The following is an 18,252-nucleotide window of genomic DNA, read 5'->3' on the forward strand; positions in this document are numbered from 1 at the left end:
CCGCGCCGGCAGCCCCAGGCCTCAGCGGGGGCGGAAGTGGCCGCTGAAGGGCGAGCGGCCATTTTGAAAGCGGGCCGGCGGCAGCGGGACTGCCATGCCTCAAGATGGCGGGCGGGGCGGGGCGGGGCTGAAGGGCGCCCCTCGGCTCCGCCCCCCCCGGGCCGCTCCCCGCGCGGGCCGTCCCGGCAGCCCCCGCGCGGTTACCGGGGCAACGGGGAATCCCGGCGGCCTCCTGAGGCGCGGCCCGGCTTGGGGTCCCGGCCAGCCCCGGGCCCGCCCAGACCAGGCCGGGCCAGGCCCCTGCAGCCCGGCCTCGGCCAGGCGCGGCCGGCGGCTTCGCCTCAGCTTCCGCCCGGGCCCGGCCTGGATTCTGCGGCTCGGCCTTGGCCAAGTCCCCCGCGGCCCAACCCGGCCCGGCCCGGCCCCGCAGGCCAGCTGCCCTCCGCAGGCTGGCGCTAGGCCAAGGTCTGCCTGGCCAAGCTGCCCGGAGCAGACGCTCAGACAGCCCAGCCAGGCCCTCACAGCCTGGCCTTGTGCAGGCAGCCCCCCTGCCCAGCCGTGCCCCGGCTGCCCAAAGAGTCGTCAGCGGGAGAACAAACACCTGTGAGGAACAAGCAGGTTTCTGTAGGCACAGGAGAGCAGCCACAGGCCTTCTCCCCGAAGACATGGCTGGTGGGGATGGCTGGCAGGGGGAGCGGGCTGTGTCTGGCAGTGTGAGTACCTGAGCTGCCCAGCCTGATCGTTCTTGGTGTCGTGTCCCACGTAATCCCGACAGGAGGAAAGAAACAGCTCTGCAAGCTTTGACTCAGCGGAGAGGAAGGAATCCAGCTCCCTTCCTCCTTTTGCAGCTGCTGCTGAGGAAGAGCCCCCTCCTGAGAGCTCGAGGTACGAGTTAACTGGGCTAGAAAGCAGCCTTTGGTGCCTGCAGCTGAGCTGGAGGGATTACCAAGCGCGCTCGGTGGCAAAGGGAGTGAACAAACACACACATTTCTATGTTTGCTCTGTGTCAGGAAGGTGAGCTGGCTCCTGTGATCTGTCTTCTGTGGAAAAGCCATTACAGTCTGTTTTGACAACTCACAGTAGCCAAGCTACAGCACGACCAGCACGGGCTGCTGTGCTGAAGATGGTGCTGGAAACCCCCCCAAGCGTTACACCAGCGTGTGTGTCAAGGTTGGGGGTTGTGTTAAGTTCCCCGTGTACAGATACCACTCAGGTCATTGTATTTGCAGTCCTTGAGCCTAAATCTTGTGTAATCTCTTCCTATTTTGTGCTGGCCCTGCCTGGCAGAGTGGGTGGGCTATGCTGAGCGTTTGGTTGGGGCAGGAAGGCATTTCAAAGCGAACAGCCCCTCCCTCCTGCTGCTGCTCTGGGGAGGATATTTTGTTTGCCAGGCCTGTGTGTCTGGTCCCTCCCGCCCGCTTCCTTTGCTGTGCCTTCAAGAAGGCTGTTTCCTTCTCCCCTCCCAGACTGCTCACCAGGATGGTTTTTGCCTGGAGCATCTCCCCTGTGAGGAAAGGCTGAGTGAGCTGGGGCTGTTCAGCCTGGAGAGAAGAAGCCTGAGAGGGGATCTGATCAATGGGTATCAATAGCTGAAGGGTGGGACACAGGGGGCCATGGGCAGCCTCTTCTCAGTGTCTGTGGGGACAGGACAGGGGTGATGGGCTCAAGTTGGAGCACAGGGAGTTCCACCCCAATCTGGGGAAGAACTTTTACACAGTGAGGGTGAGGGAGCCCTGGGACAGGCTGCCCAGGGGGTGTGGGGTCTCCTTCTCTGGAGAGATTCCAGCCCCATCTGGATGTCTCCCTGTGTGACCTGTCCCAGGGACCCTGCTTTGGCAGGGGACTGGACCTGATGATCTCTGGAGGTCCCTTTCCATCCCTGTGATTCTGTGACTCTGTGGTTCTGCAGCTTTTCCTCCCTCCCATCCACGTTTCTCCCCTCAGGCAGCTCCAGGACAACCTTTTAGGTACCATCACTGTTGCCACTTCTCCTGACTCACCTGAAGCATCTCAGGCATTCTGGAGTGGGAGGTTGTAGGGCTACATAAAATAATAATAAATAATTATCTCCCTTCCCAGCAGGACTGAATTAGCATCCTCTTTCTAGAAGAGTCTCTCAGGATGTTAATTGTCATCTGCCCCCTGGGATGTGTCTAAGTAAACCTTCCACCAGCAAGGTCTATTAGCATGTTAATGTCCTCCTCGCTCCTGGAAGTCTCTTTGTATCACTGGCTTAATCGTTGAACGGCTTAATTTACAGACACAAAATTAAACTGGTTGCAATTAATCCATATTGGCTGGTCATAGCTTGCAGTGTCACAGTGAGGATGTGGCAGGGGGATGTGACAGGGCTGTGGAGACACCGCCGGCTCCTCCACCCCACAGATCCCACTGGGAACGGCTCAGGGAGACGCTGCACGGCCCAGTTGCTCTATGGGGTGTGCTTGGCTCATCTCCTGGCACGCTCTGCTCCCTCTCTGCCTGGTGAGGAATCTCTGTCCTGTCTCCTGGCCAGGGCTGGAGGCTGTGGAAGGCAGGGCTGGCCCCTGTGAGGCTGCAGGGAGCCCAGGCACGCTCGGAGCTGGAGGTGAGATGGGTGCTGCAGAGAGCAGAGCTGGTGAGAGGTGGCAGAAGCAGCTCTGGCTCAGCAGGGTGTGAGCTCTGTTCCACACCAGCCTGCTGGGTTGGGTGGTGTCACATCTTCCCCCACCCTAGGAGGGATCCACCGTGGGGTTATTAACACTTTGGAGAGGAATTGGCATGTTTGGGAATGCTGAGGGATGGAGGAGGCTCCCTCCAGCATAGGCACAGAGCAGAGAGGTGCTTCCAGTGGGGAAACACGGACACAGCGACCCTGGCAAAGCACCCGTGGCACCCCCAGTGCTCCCAGCTACCTCAGGGTGCCAGCACCATGCATGTCCCTACCTCTGCTTCACGCCAGGCATGTCACACCTTGCTTCCTTCCATTTTCTGATTAGACCTGTTGCTAATTAGGCCTGCTCTCTTTTTAAAGAGTTGCATCATTGAAACAGAAGCACAGCCCGGTGAGAAGCGAAGCAGAGTGCTCAGCTTGGGCAGGACCTGACCGACTTCTGCCAGGCTGACCCCACAGGGAGCCAGCTGGGTTGTGTTCCACCTGACACAGCTGTCAGGCAGAGAAGGGCCTGGGGGTGCTGGGAGACTGCAGGCTGAACATGAGCCAGCAGTGTGCCCAGGTGGCCAGGAAAGCCAAGGGCATCCTGGCTTGTGTCAGGAATAGTGTGGCCAGTAGGTGTGGGGAGGGGATTGTGCCCCTGGCCTGGGCACTGGTGAGGCTGCAGCTCGAGTGCTGGGTCCAGTTCTGGGCTCCTCACCATCAGAAGGACATCGAGGTCCTGGAGTGAGTCCAGAGAAGGGCAACCAGGCTGGGGAAGGGGCTGGAGGGCAAATCCTCTGAGGAGCAGCTGAGGGAGCTGGGGGTGTTCAGCCTGGAGAAGAGGAGGCTGAGGGGAGACCTTCTCCCCACCTCCCCTGCCCTGCCAGGAGGCTGCAGAGAGGTGGGCGATGGTCTCTTCAGCCAGGGGACAGGAGCTGGGCCAAGGGGCAATGGGCTCAAGCTGCCCCAGGGCAGGGTCAGCTCAGCTGGGAGGGGAAAGTTCTTCCCTGGCAGAGTTGTGGGGCTGTGGCACAGGCTGCCCAGGGAGGGGCTGAGTCAGCCCCTGGGTGTGTTTAACAGAGGGGGGATGAGGTGCTCAGGGATCTGGGGCAGCACAGGATGGGAATGGTTGGACTGGATGAGCTAAAGGTCATTTCCAACCTCGTGACTCTGTGATTCAGTGAGGACCAGCTTGCAGCCATTTAACAATGCAGGGCAGTGAGAGCTGAACAGGTCCCCACTCCAGCAGAGAATCACCCAGCTGAGTTTCAGGTCTGTGGGGTTCCCAGTGTGACGGTCCCAGCCAGAGGACACGAGTGTCCCTGTGCCACCGGCACCGGTTACCTGCAGCCGCGGCAGGGAGCTGGAGTCGCCTGCTGCCTATTCCTCCTCTCACACCCTGCCTCAGAGGCAGCCAGATGAAGCAGCACCGGGAAGGGGGGGGCTGGGGGGGACCTTCTCTTGCTGCTGCCAACACAAAGTGACGCAAGGAGAGGCAGTCAGGTGGCTTTGGTGGCTGCGCCGTGCCTTTGGCATGGGCGGCTCCGGCGGCGCTGCCTACGTGGAGCCGGTGCTGTGCGACCTGTGTGTGCCAGAGATGACCTTGGGAAAGGTGGCTTCAGTCCCTGCCCTTGGACTGGCAATATGCTCCTCTGGGAGTAAGCCAATATTCCGAGAAGACAGATAGAACCTGATCCAGGCTTGGCCCTGCTGGGATGTGCTCCAGCCATGACATCACTCGGTAAGGCCACGTGTATTTACTACTGGGGAAAGGTGCTGGCCTGGAGTCTGAAATCCCTGGGTTATCTGCTCAGCAGGTTAGGGGCAGGAAGCAGCATTACCAGCCCCATCCCTGCATTTTTCAGGCCAGGAGAAATCTGTTTCCACAGCCAGCACAGCCCTCAGCTCTGCCCTGCCTGAGAACTTGCCTCTCCTGTTTCCATGCTGCCTGTGAGATGTTCTCCCCCCACCCCTGCTCTGACCCCTGGGGTCTCAGGAAGCTCCTTGCAGGATCCCCCCAGCTCCTCAGCTCACACTCCTTTCACCACGGTGCTTTGGGCACCGAGTGAACGGATACCTGGGATCAGGTGGCTGTGCCATCCACAGACCTTCCATCAAGAATGAATGGAAGGAGTGCAGAGCCAGAGCTGCTGGGAGGTACATTCAGATGAGGATTTAAAGGATGAAGAATTGCTCTGCTACCTGCCCAGCAGCACCAGGCAGGGCTCCTCCGCGGCGCCAGAGCCCGGCGCTGGCTGGGAGCACCCTTCAGCAGGGTGTATCTTCTGCCTGACAACCAGGGGTGGCTTTTTTAGGTGATTTCTTTGCAGATGACAAGGTAAGGTCAGGGGACAGACGCTGCCCTTCAGCATAGCAAGGCCAAGCATCCCGGAAAGCCTCAGGCCCAGGAACAAAGGACATGCTGGAAGGAGCACACACCTGGCCCTCAAGCACAGTGAAACTCCTCTCTGGGAAAGGAGCTGGTCATCAGCCAGGCTTTTTGTGAGAGGCCACAACCATCACCCCATTCCTCCAGGAACAGCTGGGGATCACTGCTCCATCCAGTACTTCTTGCTGCTGTTGCTGGACCCACATCCAGACCTGTTCCTCCAGGATGCAGAGCGCAGCGTGGTGGCACTTAAACTGCTCCTCCCTGGGGACAGGGAGGGTGCATGATAGCCAGGCAGTGCTGGGGTCACCCCTAAAGACCAGAGAGTTGAGGACAGGCAGGTGACAGATGACTGCAGGCAGGGGGCTGTGTGCCAGGCAGGGCTGGCAGGGAGCAGCAAGGCTCAGCCAGACCAGCATGGGTACCTCACAGCTCAGCTTGCAGGGGTAGAGCAGGAGGGGGGAAACTCAGAAGGCCACGAAGGAGCAGCTTGCTCCCTGGAGAGCTGCTGCAGCCTGCAGAGCTCGGGAGGAGCCTGGGAACCCATCTGAAGTCAGCTCCAAAGCCTGTAGACTGGAGGAGGTCGGCAAGCTCTGAGCCAGCAACTGTCACTCCACACCCTGAAACCCATGAGCAGGCTACAAGCCTCAAGCCTGTCATTAGGAATCCTGAAAACAGTAATTAGACCAGGGCCATCAGGGAGTTCACACCTAGAACATCAACAGGAGGCATTTACCCAGCAGCAGGGGACCACTACCCTCAAACAGCATCCTCCTCTGGGGATGCAGGAGGCCCCAAGCTCTGTGCATGTCCTGTTTGTGTGGGTCTGAGCTCCTGTGTTAAAGCAACTTCGCTCCCTGGGAGAGCAGCACCCAGGGGTCTGAGCCCACTGCTGCCTGTGCTCAGCCAGCTCCCTGTCCTGGGCCCTGGGGGGTGGTCCTGGTGCTTTGGTGGGTTGGTTTCTCAGGGGGCTGCACTGGGGGGGGGTCAGTCAGAAGGCTGGTTTTGGTAGGAGGGAGTGGGTTGTGTTGGGTTTTGTGCCACCTTGAGTCACACCTGGAGCTGTGAGCAGCCTCCTCAGGCAGGTGGGAGCTTTCTGTTAGTTCTTACAGGCAGAAGGGCCTGTTTCAAGTTGGAGATGTCCTTGAACACCATCACCACATGTGGATGGCTTGGAAGTAGCTTTATTTAAGAAAAATGAGGTTTGTGTGAGGTTGAACTGAGGGGTTCTGCTCAGCACAGCACTCCTTGCTGGCTCTCCAAACAGCTGCCCTTCTGCAGGCTCTGCCTGCTGGAACCAGATCACTCCAAAACGTTTGTAAATGACATGAATTTAAACATGAGCCAAGCTTAAAGGTTCTTCTAATCAAGGTTCTTCAAAAGCTTTATTCTCTTTGGCCTCTGTGATGTTGGCACTTGGCTGGTCACACAGGATTTGCCCTGATGTGGGACTGTGGTAGCCCTAAATCAAAGTGACATAGAACAGGTTGGTGGGAAGGGCCCCAGAGCACCCTGACACGGGCAGAGACACCTCTCACACCCCCCCCAGCCCAGGGTGCCCCCAGCCCCATCCAACCCAGCCTTGAGCCCTGCCAGAGGTCCCAGGGCAGCCCCAGCTTCTCTGGGCGCCCTGTGCCAGGGCCTCCCCCTCCCCAGGAAGGATTTCTGCCTCCCAGCCCCTCTCCAGCTGCCCTCCTGCAGCTGAAGGCCGTTCCCCTGGACTTGGCCCTCCCTGCCCTGGGCACCAGCCCCTCTCCAGCTCTCCTGGAGCCCCTCGAGGGACGGGAAGGGGCTCGGAGCTCTCCCCAGAAGCAGCCTTCTCTTCTCTGGGCTGAGCCAGCCCAGCTCTCCCAGCCTGGCTCCAGAGCAGAGGGGCTCCAGCCCTCCCATCATCTCCGTGGCTCCTCGGGACTCACTCCCACAGCTCCATGTCCCCCTTGCCCTGGGGACCCCCGAGCTGGAGGCAGCGCTGCAGGGGGGTCTGTGTCCCAGAGCGGAGCAGCATTAGCAGAGAGCTGAACCCCAGTAACACAGGGCAGGCTGCAGAAGCAGCTGCCACAGGTGCCCTGTCCAGAGGCTGTCGGTGAGGACAGAGCCACAGAGCAAGGGCCAAAGGCTCACAGGGCTCTCTCCTCAAAGCCACTGTCCTTCCTTTGCTGTGACAGACAGAAATAGGCCTGAACACATTCCCCACGTGGCCTCATCTCCCCTCACACAACGTCCTCTTTCCCCCTCAGCACCACAAGGTTTGTTTTGTTTTAAGATTTGAGAGCTCCTGCCCTGTAGTGAAGGATAAAGCTGCTCCAGGGTTCACGATGCAGGGGGGTGGGCAGTGGTGTTGCAATTAAGCTCCAAGGAGCAAAAGCCACCCCAGGGTTAAAACCCCAGCAGGTTAAACATCCTCCTGGCACAAGTCTTCCCCCTGAAACCAGCAGCACAACCCCAACTGAAGTCATTCCCCACACAGTCCCCCTGGTAACTCGCTTTCAGCCAGTACTTTTCATGTCCCTCCCTGAAACAGCTCAACAGTCCATGGAAAAGGAAAGCCAGGATGCCACAGGCAGACTGTAACTTCCTCCCCAGCTCTGGATCTTTGACCTGGATGACATTCAAGCTGTGGTGGGAGCAGTTAGAGCCAAGTGTGGTCAGGAAATGACAAACCAGACTCCCCCTCTCATCTGCTAAGGCACCAGAGCAGCAGGCACTTGCTTGCAGTGTTTTCACTGAAGTATCACAAGAGGCTTAAGAGAAAGGAGGACAAAAACCACCACACCAAAAACCCAGCAACCTCTCTTTGGACTGGTTTAGTAGGTCTTAGGGAGGAGGAAGAGGGGTAGAGATAAAAAGACTAAACCTAAGTAGAGCACAGGACCAGCTTAACAGGCTCAGAATAAATCTCTCTCCTGCTGTTATTTAACAGTCAAGTCAGCCACGTGCTCCTGAGCCACTCCTTCATCCCTGCCAGGCCCAGCAGAGAGGTTTTTAATTCCCAGTGGCATCCTGGGCACAGGAGAACAACCCTTTAGGCTGCCTGGCTGGGAGTGGAAACGTGAATGCCAAACAAGCACTGGCAGCTGTGGGCCCCTGGAAGAGGGGGGGTTAAAACACCACATCAATTCCCCATCAGGGCACCAGTGGGAGTTGTTTGAAAGCTGCTGCCTCAAGGGTTCCCCCTCCTCAGCAACCAAAACAAGCCATGGGTGGCTGCCACCCACGCCGGGCCCCTTGGCCACCCGCTCTGGGCAGGGAGCTGCCCTTGTGTCCCTGTTTTGGACTCACTGTGGAGATCTGCTCCACAAACACAGCCCTTCCCCAGGGAACCCCACAGCATGTGGTGTGCTCTGGTGACATAAAGGGGCTTTTCTGGCACTAGATGGGTGGAACAAAAGAGATTCCCTCCCCCAGAGGCGTCCCCATCCTGCAGGAAGGGCAGCTGTGTGCGAGCAACAGGACTTACCGGTACCTCTGGAGTTACCTCTGAGCTGCAGAACACAAGTGTACGGGGTGGGGACTGTCTGGAGGAGCCAGCACAGCTTTGCTGGGGGTCAGGCACTGCCACAGGCACCAGCAGCGCTGCCTCGGGCACCCCAACCGAGCCGTCACACGGCCGCGTGTCTGCAGGGTGCAGCGGGGAGGCTTCTGCAGCAGGAACCGCCCTCCTCGCCCGGAGAGCCCCTGCAAGGGCAGCGCAAGAGCCTCCCGGTGTTACACACGCGGCGCTTGGAAGGAGGGAGGGAAACGCTCAGCGAGCACAAAGCCCAGCGCGGCTCTGCCGGGAGGAAGCGCCTGTTCCCGGGGCCTGTTCCCGGGGCCTGTTCCCGGGGCCTGTTCCCGCGCCGCCCTCCCCGGCAGCCACGAAGGGCTTGTCCCCCGGGCCCTGCGGGGAGAGCGGCGGGGCCTGGGCCGGGCTCCCCCCGGGCGCTACAGCCGCGCGGAGCTGAGCTCGGCCCCGCCGCGGCCCTCGGGGCCCGGGGGAAGGGGCAGGAACGGGGCCGGGCGGCCGCTCGGCGGGACGGGAGGACGCGGGGGCCGCGGGCCGCCCCACCCCGCTCCAAGCAGCGGAGCGGCGGCTCAGCCTGCGCGTACCTGCGGCGGCCGAAGGGAGCGGGAACGGGCCCGGGCCCAGGCCCGGTGCCGGCGGGGCCCGGTGCCAGGCGCTGCATCCACTGGCTCCGCCCCGGAAGCGCCGCCACGCTCGCAACCCCTAGAGAACCCACCAATGAGCGGCCGCGCCGTCGGTACACGCCGACCAATAGCAGCCGCCTCTCCGCGACCCCGCCTTCTCCCGGCCCCGCCTTCTCCCGTTCCCGCCATCCCCCGCGCGCGAGGCGGAAGAGGGGGCGTGGCGCCGCTGTGCCGCGTTTCGCCTCCCCCCGCTCCCCCCACCCTCCCCTCCTCCCGCCTCCTCCTGCGGCGGTCGCGCTGACGTTGGCGGCGGTGCTGACCGCCTCCCGCCAATGAGGAGCGCCGACACGGCGGGCCAATGAGCTGCGCTGTCTTAGCCGCGGCCGAGCGGGCGGGCGGCAGCGCTGCGAGCCCGAGGCCGAGGCCGAGCGCGGCGGGGCCATGGAGCGCGCGGCCGGGAGGCGCCGCCGCCACTGCCCGCGCCCCCTCCGCTAGTCCCGCGCCGCCGCCGCCGCCCCTCCAGCGCCGCCGCCTTCTGCCCCCTCCCCCGCCGCCTCCTCTATGCGGCGGGGTCGGCGGAGCCGCAGGCCTCGCTCCCCCGCGAGGCTGCCCTCGGCACGCTGAGAGCCCGGAGCGCCGGTAAGGGCTGGCGGGGGCGGGATTGGGGGACGGGGGGGGGGGACGGGACATGGAGCCCGGGGAGCGGCGCCGCGGCCGCCCGGGGAGCTGAGAGCCCGAGGCGGGGGCTGCGGGGGGAGGAGGAGGCGGCGAACCGGGGGAGGGCGGGCGGGGTGGGGGGGGTGAGGGCAGAGGGGGCGCCGGGAGCGGCGGCGAAGGGGGGGCTGCGGGGGGGGGGGGGGAATAGACAAGCCGGGGTCGGGGCGGGGGTCGAGCGGGCGACGCGGGGCTGTGACCGGCGGGTGAGGGCGGGGGGGGCTGCTGGGGCGCTGCGGGGGGATGGGGGGGGGTGTGCGGGAGAGGGGGGGAGGGGCTGCGGGGGCAGCTCAGGGGCCGCCGGACGTTTTGGGGCCACCGGGGCGGGGGGGTTGTGGCGAGGGGGGGGTGCGGTACAGGGCGGGAGCGCTGGGGGTGTGTGTCCCCCCCCCTTTCCCCCTCTCCCCGGGGCTGTTGGTTTCGGGGGCCGCTCGCCCGCCGCGCGGGTTTCGGGGAACAATACTAAAACTTGTCTGAAATGGTAATTTCCGTTTCCCATTTCATCATCCCCGGTAGGCGTGAAGCGCTGCGAGTGTGTGCGGGGGGCACGGAGCAGCCGCCTGGCCCCCCCCCCCTTTCACGCTCCCCCATCCCCTTGTTATTTATCTGTTTCTTTCCTCGTTTAATCTTTAAATCGCTCGGCGTTCCCCTCCTCGGAGGAGCCTTTGTGTGCCGGGGAGGGGCCGCTCGGCACCTTTGCCCCTTAGCGAAGGGCGGGGGGGGGTGATGTGTGTGTGTGTTGTGTGTGTGGTGGGGGGGGGATGGGGGGTGTGTGTGTCTGTGAGGAGAGGGAGAGCAAGGGGAGGGGAAAGAGGGGGGGGAATAACAAAAAGAATCCCAACCCAAACCAGCTGCAACCCAGCATTAACCTCCCCCAGCCCGGTAGATTGATTGCGTGTTTAGAAAGGCAAATCTCTGCTTCTCCTTCCCCCCCCCCCCGCCCCCTCTTTCCCCCTCACCCCAACCCCCTCTGCAGCTCCTCGCCTGGAAAGGAGCCGGGATGAGCTGAGCCCTTGATGCCCTCTGCCCTTTCCCAGCGAGAGCAGCTGTCCTGCGAGGGGGTGTGCGTGCGGCTGGGAGCCCGGGCTCTCTCCATTGAGGCACGGGAGCCTGGTGTGTTTACTCATCGCCTTCTACTCACAGCTCGGGGATGTGTTTTGATATCCAGTTGCAGGAAAAGGGTTCCTCCCCCCCCCTTCCCTCCCTGCCTGGGTCTGTACACAAAGTGCTCTCTCACCGCCGGGGACGCGGCCCTAAGCAGCAGAGAACAAATTCCAGGCACCTCCTGAAGCGAAATCCCCCTCCTGAGGTGGCTTCTCAAATGGGGTACCCCAAGGGGTGGGTGTCCCGTGGTCCCCCCCCCTCCCCTGTGTGCAGGGAAAGGCACCCAGCGACCATCAGGCTCTCCTGAAGTTCATGGAGGCACGAGGAGCACAGGGGGGTGAACGTGGCTTTCTGGTTTGTTCACAGAATGGAATGTTTCAGAGAATCACTCTGATTATTCCCTTTTTTTAGGGGGGAAACACACCCTACTCCCCAGAGTCCCAGAGAGAGGGGGTGGGGAAGGAGATTAACTCCCCCCCCTGTTTTCCCATGGCATCCACACATTCTTTTGTGTGTGCTCCACCAGGAGCTAAGGACTGGCCTTGGTTAACTTAGAGAGAAAGAGTTGGCCTTTTGACAGGACAGGCTTGCTGGCAGGGGGAAGGTGCCTGTCAGGGAGCTTTCAAACGGTAGAAGCATTTCAAATGCTTCGTGGAGCCAGACCTGAGCTGCTGAGGCTCTGCCTCGGCAGGGAAACTCCTGGGCACCTCGTTTCCTCCTGCTTGCCAAGGGTTGCTGCTGAAGCCTGTGTTTTTGCTATGGGCAGAGCTCTGTCGGTGGAAGATCCTGCTTAGAGGGGTGGTCTCTGCCTGGCTGAGGTGGTCTCTGCCTGGCTGAGGTGCTCCATCAGTGGAAGACCTTGCTCAGTGGGGTGGTCCATGCCTGGCTGAGCTGCTCCTAAAGCACAGTTGCTCTCTGCCCCCAGCGCACAGCCTGAGCCTAAGCTCTTCCTGAGGTGCTCCTGGGCTTTGTGGAGCTCATCTCTCTCTTGTTTTTTGAAATGCTGTGGCTCTCTGCTGCTTCTAGAAGAACACGTTGGTCCTAAGGAGGTAGTAAGACTTGCCAGGGCACATCTTGAGTGTGTCCTCCCTGGAGAAGAGCGGTCTGGGCTCCGGTGGGGTTTTGCTGTGAACCTGGGCTAGCTGGGACTTGCACCACCTCCAGACTTGTCTTGAGTGAAGTGGTAAGGCTTTGCTTTGTGAAATTCAGAGCAGGCTGAGTTTGCCCGGACAGCAAACCAACACGTTGGGGAGCGTAGCTTCTGTACCTGCCATTTCTGCCTCTGACACCATCGCTTCCCAGTGAGCTGCTTGGCTTGGTGCTGGTGTTAAGTGGTGGTTACTGGAGTCCTGGTCACGCTGGCTGCCTCAGTGGGCTGCAGCCTAGGGTGGGGTTTGTTACCTTGAGCCTTTCACAATCGGTTTCACCCTTCAGTTCTGCTTTTAGACATGAAATCTTGCCCGTATCTCCATACATGAATTGATTTTAGGTGTTTTTATGATGTAATAGCGTTTTCCCAGACTCAGACACACGGGATGTCTGACGTGAAGGTTGGGTTTAGATGGGGGAAAGAAAAACTCAACCCCCAGCCCCTCCAGCAAGGCGCTGGGCTCCCTCCCTCCTTCCCTCCCTCCCTCCCTCAGCGTCTGGTAGGCAACATGTTAAGATGCTTTTATTTTCTACTTCTGTTTTAATTGGCTGAGCCCCCCAGAAGGTCTCCTAAACTCACCCAAGCCCCTCACAGCATCGTGCAGTGTTCTGCTGCTGCTCAGTAGAGCAGACAAATGTATTTCTCTGGGGTCAGTGCAGACCAGCCGTGTTGATCGATCCTGTACCAGCAGCCTTCCCTTCCCAGTAAACCAGATGGACTGCTTACAACTGGTGGTGATTATTTTCCCTGGGTAATTGTAACATGGCTGCGTGATGACAGGGTTTCCTGCAGACACTTCAAAGGCAGGCTCCTGACAAGTGTGTCTTTGCAGCGTTTAATCTGTGCTCTTTGTCTTTATGTTGTGGCTTTGGGATGGATGTTTGAAGTTGCTCAGGTTTGGGGGTGGAGGGGAGGGGAGGGGGGTGTGTGTGTGTGTTGTTTTCTGCCTCCTGCTTTCCTGCGTGCTAAGAGGTGGTGATGCTCTCGAGCAGGGGGGTGAAACCAGGGTTATGAGGGGCTCCCGTGGTAGTTTTAGACCTGTGTGGTGGCTTAAAGGGGGAAAAGCTGGGAAGAGCTTTGAGTTAAGGGGCTGAGGAGCTGCATGTTTTCCTGAGATGATGCTCGAGGCTTCTGTGAGCAGGCATGTGGCTTTGTTTTTAGTGTGGGGGGGAAACATGCTTGGTGATGACTTGAGTCTTAACTGGGATGGTCTAATTACTTAGTGCAGAAATCCCTCTTGGAGGGAAGGAAATGCTCAGGACCAGAGCTGGTTAATTAAATTTTTTTAGTGAAATTACCCAGTGAGGGCTTCTTTACGAGGTTAGCCCCTCTTCCCTCCCCCTTCCACACCAAGGACCTGAATTTCAGGCTTGACAGTCTGCCTCATGGATTGAAATTCTCCCTCCTTATTAAGATTTAATGGTGGTAGCTACGCAGCGAGTAGTGACAGGTACTCCTGCTTTTCAGTACAGCAGAGCAAATAATACTTGGAAATATTTACAGGGTGGTTGTTATTCTAATCGTGTTTCCTTGAGGAGGCTCTAGTAAAGGTGCCTCATCTGCTGCCTCCATCACCAGCGAGAGCTCCATGGCTTTCGGAGGCTGCGGAGAGCGAAACCGGTGTCTCCAGCACCAGAGATTGGAGTGTTTCCTGCTAAACTCAGCTATATTTTTACCCCAGCTAATTTAAAACGGTCCATGTGGTGCTTTACAGGGATGATTTGTATGCAGCTTGGGGAGTATTTCCATTTTTCCCCCTGTGAGAGAGAGAGAGATTAGCAGCACCGAGCTGCCGCTTCCGAGGGTGCGGAGCGCGGGGGGGATCCTCGGCCAAGGGGTGTGTGATTCGTATGCTGCTGGTGGAGGGATGGGAGATGGGTGGGGGGAAACACATAAATGTTAAAGGAGAGCTTGTGTAGTCGATGATTTGAAATCATGAGCATCCTGAGCAGTCTGTATCCTGAGCTCAGTGTATATATATCCTGATGCGGTACGGTCGGGCACGATGCTGCTGGGGAAGGGGGGTGGGGAGCTGTCAGCATGGTCACAGGGTTAGTTTTGGGGCTGTCAGACCATACCTGGAATTTTCCAGCTTTCCCACGGGAGAACTGATGAGGGGATGGGGAATTTTGGTGTGTTTTTCCTCTGTTGAGTATTTAAAACCAGAAACACAAACAGCACCTTAATTTGTCAGAGTCTGGGTGGTGGGGCTGGCTTCATCCATGGCTACTTGGAGGTGATGCCAATTTGTAATCCCTTACAAGTGTATTAAGAAAAAATAGAGAGGGGAAAAAAAGAGGCTTAAATGCTAATAGCAGTGAACAAACCCTTGCTGAGCGTGTAGCATGTGTGTGAAGAAAGCAGGCACGCTCCTTGGGCTGCGTAGTCCCTGTCAGCTGAGGGCTTGCAGGAAATCTGGTCTGATTCTGATGCTGTGTGTGGAATGGCTAATCCCATGAAAGCCTCGCACCTTTTGACAGATGAAACGCTGCTGTTCTTAACTTGTTTGAGCAAAAATATTTTTATAGATGGCATTAGCTCTGTGGCTCGGAGGGTAATGCAGTCCTTACGCCGGAGAGATCTTCCTTTGATCTGACAGCTTTCAAGATCCATTTCCATTCACTGAGTTCCATTAACTCTGTTTATAATGGTGCCCTCAGACTCTTATTTTCCCCCCCTCCTGTTTTTGTGACTCTTTGGGGTGTTAATGTTTCTGTCTATGCAAGTTGTCTTTCATAAACTCAAGGAGTAATTGGGGTCAGAAGAGGAAATAATCCTGTTAGAAGGTGTGGTTAATTATATCAGGTATTTTGGGCTCAGAAATCCCTCCTCTGGATTCTGGAATGTTTTCCCCAGGTGGTGGGATAGAGAGAGATAATCGAGCAGCCCCCAGAGTGGGGCAGTGGGGCAGGGTGGTGTCTCTCTGGTTCTTTTTGGGAGGGTGAGATGAGCGTGACCGTGGGCTCGCTGGTCTTGGAGAGGCTTCTCGCAGTGAGTGGCCTCATCCCTCAACACCATCTTCCTGGTCCTGTGTTCTTCCAAGCCATGAGCTGAGGGTCTGATGGCACCCTTAGAGCCTGGTAGCTTGCTGGCACCCTGTGCTGTAGCCTGGTGCTGGCTGTCAGGGGCACAGCATCCCCTCTCCACACCTGCTCCCGGGGTGGCACCGCCGGCATCTGGCCAGACCTTGTGTATGAGAAACCGTCGCGGGTTTTCCGGACCCTTTCAGTTTTGGTAGTGAAAAACCTGCTGATGACTTCTGAAACCTGCTTCTCTTCTGGCTGCTTCTCATGTGCTGAAGCCAGGAAGTCGCTCGACCCGTTGGCAGAGTCGGGAGCAGAGCCTGAAGCTGCAGCAGGAGAAGGATGAGGAGCTGGGAGACGCAACCCCGGAGTAAACAGAGTGCAGTACCCCTTGGTTGTGGGATAACAGTGGCAGGGAGGGAATTCGCTGTTGTAGGCAGAAGAAAGTGGTGGGTTTTTTCTAGGTCAGGGTTGAAGGCACTGTCAGGGTGGTGATGTGAAGCATATATTACTGTCTGCATTGTCCCTGCCATATGGATGTGCGCAGTGCTGCCCTTGGCACTCAGGCGTTGAATTATTTATCCTCTAAAAATCAGCCTTTCTTCCCCTGCCTGGGAGGGAACCCAACTTCCCCAGCCAGGGTTTGGAAAGATAAATCTTCCTCTAGCAAATCGTTGTGGTGGCAGGAGCGATCGATCGATCAGCTATGGCGTCTGTATTGGGAAACCAAAGGTTACAAGGCTGGGTGTTGTGTGGAAGCCCTGGGAGAGGAATCCTGCTGTTGGGTGCAGGAGGGCTGGTGCTGGGACTGGAGCGTGGTGCCTGCTGCCTCTCCAGTGGTGACATGGGCATGCTTGGGAAATGGAGAGGGGAGGAAGCTTTTCAGGAGGTGGAAAAGCATCTTTGTCTTGGTGGTGTGCTGGGGGGAAGGGATGTGTTTGCACGTGAGTGGTGAGAAGGCTTCTCCTCTTCCTCTTGCACCATGTTGGTTTTGCTCTGAGTAAAATGTCCATGAGATCCTTGCTTGAGTGGTGGGTCACTGGCTGAGATGGCTGTGGGTCGCCGGGGAGGGGGAGAGCAGAACTCTTGGAGAGGGGTCAGAGGAGCCACAGAGATGCTCAGAGGGCTGGAGCAGCTCCCCTATGGAGAAAGGCTGAGGGAGCTGGGCTGGGTCAGCCTGGAGAAGAGAAGAGAAGGCTGTGGGGGGACCTCACTGCAGCCTTCCAGCCCCTGAAGGGAGCAGAGGAACAGGAGGGGAATCAGCTTGTTAAAGGGCAGAGACTGGCAGGACAAGGGGGCTGGAGTGAAGCTGGAGGAGGGAAGGGTGAGAGGAGATATTCGGAGGAAGCTCTTTGCAGAGAGAGTGGTGAGGGGCTGGAAGGGGCTGCCCAGAGAGGGGATGGGTGCCCCATCCCTGGGGGTGGTCCAGGCCAGGTTGGCTGGGCAACCTTGTGTAGCTCCGGGCCTGGAGGTTGGTGTCCCTGCCTGTGGCAGGAGGTTGGAGCTCTGTGACCCTTGGGGTCCCTTCCAACCCCAGACCTGGTGCTGGAAGAGACACCAGGTCTTTGCAGTACAGAAGAGGTCTGAAGTAATTTACCTTCACAGCACTGTAAAGCTGCTAAAATTATATCACCTCTAAAAAACCGTTCCCCCCTCAAACATTCACGGTGCTGGAGAGGTCGGTGTGCTGGATGGAGCCTGGAGAGCTGGGCTTGGAAACGCTGCGTCGCGGTGTGACGCCGGAGTACCTGTGGGTAGGAACTCCTAAAAAGGGGGGGGGAATAATATTAAATATATGAAATGGCTTTAAAGGAAAGTAAGGTGAATGGGAGCTTTATTATTGGGTATAAAACGCTTAAGTGCAGTTCATGGCGCATAAAAATACAGCACACATGAAAGTGCTCCCCTCCCCCCCGCCTTATCAGCTTATCTGGGCAGGAGTTCAGAGCCATAAAAGCTGTATCCTGCTTACACCTCCCAGCCTATCCTATGACCTGCTCTCTGTAAACAAGTTGTACCAGGAGCTCCCAATTACTAGTAAGTAGCTGGGCTGCCTGCGGGGCCGGTTGGGTCCAGGAGGAGCCAAGATAAAGTTCCAAGAAGTTCTCCGGTGGGAATGGTCTCCTGATAGCTGCCTTCAGCAGGGAGGAGGGAAGGGGCTGTTGATCCTGCCGGCTGTGGCCGTGGCCGGACCCTATGGAGAGCCAGTAATCCTTCTGGGTAGACTTTACTCCCTGGGCCTGGTGTTTTCCACGTTCCGCACGCCGCCGGCGGCTGTTGCAGATTGTGAAATGTCAGCGTTGTCGTAACAACACCCCACCGCTCGCCGCGCCGACTGTCGTTGTGCTGTTGCGTCAGGCGCCTTCGGATGGACTGGGGATGGAAAGCCTATTTATAAAGCGCTGCTGGAGCCATGTGTCTTCAGATGGGTGAGATTAGCCCGTGCTGATGCTGGGAAGAGATCTAGGTAGATGTGAGGAAAGGGTGTGTGTGTGTGTTGGCGGGGTGAGGGGAGGTGGTGGGGGGGAACAAACATCCTGCTGGTGGCTGTGCTGGGGTGGTTTAAATACCAGTGGGTGAGCCAGCGCTCCAGTTACAGTGCTTGGCTGCTTCCCATAGCTCGCTGTCTCCTCGGTTTCATCTTGCAGCCGGGTTTATGATGAGGCTGTAGCAAGCCTGGGTGTTTTGTGTGTGTGTAAAACCTTTCCCTTTCGGGGCAGTCCCAGAGCTGAATGCACCAGCCAGGCTCGAAGAAGAAAACCTGTTCTCCTTGAACGTTGACCTTTTTATTCCAACTCCTGTGGTTTCTGGTCCTACCAGCTCAGAAAGGACGTGTGGGAATCTGCTAGCTCTGGAAAGGAGGATAGCTGATAACTGCAGTATCTCTCTGGTTTCCTTCCTGGTGGTAGCCTGGCTCTCAGGGTGCTGCACACTGACCGTGCCGAGCTCTGATCTTTGATGCTCTCCGTTTTGCCAGCAGCCCGGAAGGCTTCTGGCTTCCTGACCGGCATCTGAGGAGCCTCGTGTTACTCAGAGCTGCTCCCTGTTGTGGGTGATGGTAGCGAATTAAATCACCTTCCCCTGTGATCAGAGCTGGTACTGGGGTGTTCAA

At 58.5% G+C, this 18,252-nt stretch overlaps 1 protein-coding gene across 1 annotated transcript in view; it reads left to right on the top strand.

The window, feature by feature from the left end:
• The first annotated feature begins 9,592 nt into the window (after window positions 1-9,592).
• The window catches only part of ANKRD11 (ankyrin repeat domain containing 11), a 142,671-nt gene continuing 134,011 nt past the window's right edge, over window positions 9,593-18,252 (top strand). The window contains exon 1 of the mRNA XM_084270186.1: window positions 9,593-9,788. The gene's annotated coding sequence lies outside the window, so the exon portion shown is untranslated. The remainder of the gene's footprint in view (window positions 9,789-18,252) is intronic.

The sequence above is a fragment of the Gallinula chloropus genome, assembly GCF_964237585.1.
Source record: "Gallinula chloropus genome assembly, chromosome: 13".
Lineage (NCBI taxonomy): Eukaryota > Metazoa > Chordata > Aves > Gruiformes > Rallidae > Gallinula > Gallinula chloropus.